This window comes from Camelina sativa, unplaced genomic scaffold, assembly GCF_000633955.1.
Source record: "Camelina sativa cultivar DH55 unplaced genomic scaffold, Cs unpScaffold01847, whole genome shotgun sequence".
Taxonomy (NCBI): Eukaryota; Viridiplantae; Streptophyta; class Magnoliopsida; order Brassicales; family Brassicaceae; genus Camelina; species Camelina sativa.
In genome coordinates this window covers 1-3,242 of record NW_010922964.1, presented here as the reverse complement: position 1 = coordinate 3,242, position 3,242 = coordinate 1, and the positions used below count along the sequence as shown (strand labels likewise).

Below are 3,242 nucleotides of genomic sequence, written 5' to 3'. Positions count from 1 at the left end.
TTTCCGCTGATGTCACGGCCACTCTCCTCAGTCCCAAACTCAGTCAATAACAAAGGAAAGCCTCTCCCGAGTAAGAATCCTCCGTTGCGTGTAACCTTTGTGATGATTTTGGCGCAGAAATCGTTAGAGTTGTGTTTTTTCCACGAGTCTCTGCCGTCAGAGAAGCTGTACCAGTGGAGCTCGAATACGAGTTTGTCAGTGAAGCTTACGTTGAAGAAACGGTCACGGAGGAAAGAGAGGTTTGTGTCAAAGTCAATGCCGGAGAGGATGACTAGTAATTTAGGGTTTGCGGCGTGCACTGCTTCTGCTCCTTCTGGCATATGCCTTCACGTTACCATTAACACGCATGCATGCAATTAGTTACCAAGTAAACGTACACGACCAATGTTATAGAAACAATAGCAAATGGTGACATTTTGAAATGTATTGTTTAACAACGTGAATCTAAACATATTCATGTAAAGTTATAGCTGATCAGCTTGTGTTAAGGTTGATAATTACAGTTCTAAAAAATAAACTAAAATTGTGATTCAAAAATATATATTTTTCTCATTTTACGTAAGTTGTTATATTCTCAGTGGAAACAAAGTTTGGTAAAAAAAATTTGAAAGCTAAGATGTACCTGAACCAGAGGTCAGGGTAATCTCTAGCGCCACGTGGCTCGTTCCTAAGGCTCACACCAACGACGTTAGTGGCACTTTGAACAGAGTAGCCATCTTCCTCAAGCCATTGGCCCAGACTTTGGGATTAAAGTTAGGATAGCCGAAGAAGGCGTCGAGGTCATTCTCTCCACAGCACCAGCCAGGGGTTGTCAAGTGGTTATCTAGTATCACCATCACTCCGTTTTGTCCTAGGTTAGATACCACTTCCTGATGACAAAAACAAAATGGCATATTATTGGTCATTGATTCAAATTAGTTCAGGTTTAGATAGTCCATCTACTGAACATAAATTGGTCTGACAATATTTAATAACGGGTATACTTTAACACTAGATTTACCTGGAATGCGTTGAGAAGGGGGAGATTAAGGATTTTGGGATTGTGAGTTTGAATCCCAAGAACATCTTCAAACAACTTCAAGCTTTCAAAAGACTGTTTAACAGTAACCTTAAGGGCCAATGTGTCGTTAGTCATCAAATCAAGAGGCCAAGTGAGCCTAACGCAGTTAAATTCCATTGAGACAATCTTTTTGGAGATGGAGTCTAATGGTTGTTTGCTTAGCCCTTCAGCTACCGTGGGCTGGAGATGAGCCGGCCAGTTCACGCAAGCTAGCTTCACCCTTTGCCCTTTCTCGTCCACGATCCATCGAGACTTTGTTGAGAGAGGATAGCTTGTGGTTAGCTTTGATGTCGAAGAAATGGATAAGAAGAATAAACAAATATACAAGGATCTCGCCATTTCTTGTGTGTTCTTTGGTTTTTATTTTGATTGTTTTGAACTTGAAATTTGATTCGTAATTTATATTGCAAAGCAGTTAGTTTTGTTTCTGGTTTTTGGCAGATTATATATGTGTTTATGGTTAGAGGTTTTTTTTTTCCAACTAAAAGACATAATTGAAAGAAAAAAAACTAATAGTATTAACGGTAAGGGAAATAAAAAACAATAATCAACATGTCAACAATCTAAGGTATTTATTTCTCGAGAATTTCAAAAATACTTTATAACATGTCAAAACCAATATAGTATAGAAGCTATACATTATTGTAACAGTAAAAATTTCTTTATAAACTAATTTCATATAACAAGAAAACAGTAAATCTTATCTTTCAATCTTATAATTTAAAAAATTTCTTTGTTCTGTTATAACAAAAAGAAAAAAGAAACGAAGGTAAACACAACTTTAACATAATACTAATTTCTTATAACAAGAAAACAATATACATCTTTTTTTTGTTTTTGCTAAAAATGTAAATATTTCGTTAAAAATGAAAAAACAGTTAAGGTTTACAATCCATAATTATAGACCTAAGCTAATGGTTCCATGACAAAAAAGATAAAAACATGGAAGCATAAAAAAGTAACTAAGTTTTTGGTCCATATATTCAACCATAGCGAAAGAACTACGAGAGCAAAATGAAGCGATGACGATTTTGTTGTTCATCCTGGATATGTGTTGCAAAAAAAGAAGGGTGACTGCAAATGTGGCCGCGAGTTGCAGAAGACACTTCACTCTAGAAGCCTTTCAAAGGAAGCCCAAGACCAAGATGTCAACAGTCAAGAATTCCAAATCATCGCTCACATTCTCTCCCCTCAAAATGTGAGCTATTCTTCAATCAAGTCAATGAGCTTTCCCTGAATGAAACCTCAAAAGCCAACTTTTGCTAACAATGTGTGCTCCCTCTACCAAGTTCATTCCCCGAAGTCGGTTAGCACTAAGCAAGAATACAAACACTTCACCACCATACCAAAAGCCATTAGCCTTACTAGCTTCTCTATAGCACAATCTTAACACAAGCATGAGGCAGCATGCAGAGCATAGCAAATGTATATATATATATACACAGCATCGCAAATGTATATATATATATATATTTGAAGTATATTTTGGGTGCTACCCTTTTATTTATACTTATTTAAAAACTTATTTACAAGTTAATCCCTAAAAAATTTCCAAAAATAGCATTACTTCAGATTTTGTTTCCTAAATATTTTACAATTCATTCCAACTAAAAAAAATTACACAAATCAATAAGGAAACAGAAGCTATGATATATTTAGATCTCTTCTTTTTTGTTATAATGATTAAAAATCAAAATAGAATCTCAAACACTAAACAAAACAAACTAAATATAACAAACAAATGGTCATGAAGTGTATTGCGGGTTAAAAAATTAATATAAATATTTAGCAGTACAAACAGCCGGAAAATTTAGTTATTCCTCTATTTACAAAACATCCAATATTTAATAAACAAATACAATATAAAAATATAAATAATAATAAAAAAATTATATGTACGCGGTGTACTGCGGGTTAAAATCTAGTATATATATATAGGGAAAATCACATTTTAAACCTTCAAAGTGTCATTGAGTAGCACTTTAAACCTTGAGATATTTTCACTAACACTATAAAATTTTAAAATGATTTCACTAACACTTTAAACTTTAAAACTAACTTTCCTGTTTGTACCGCCACGAAAGATGACAGAACATTAATATCCGTTAACGTGAAATAGTTAAACTATGTTGGTTTAATTTAAATACTTGTTTAATTAATTTAATTTAATTTAATTATTTAT

At 33.7% G+C, this 3,242-nt stretch overlaps 1 pseudogene; it reads right to left on the bottom strand.

The window, feature by feature from the left end:
* Positions 1-7: 7 nt before the first annotated feature.
* On the bottom strand, positions 8-1,399 carry LOC104774189 (annotated as a pseudogene).
* Positions 1,400-3,242: the final 1,843 nt, after the last annotated feature.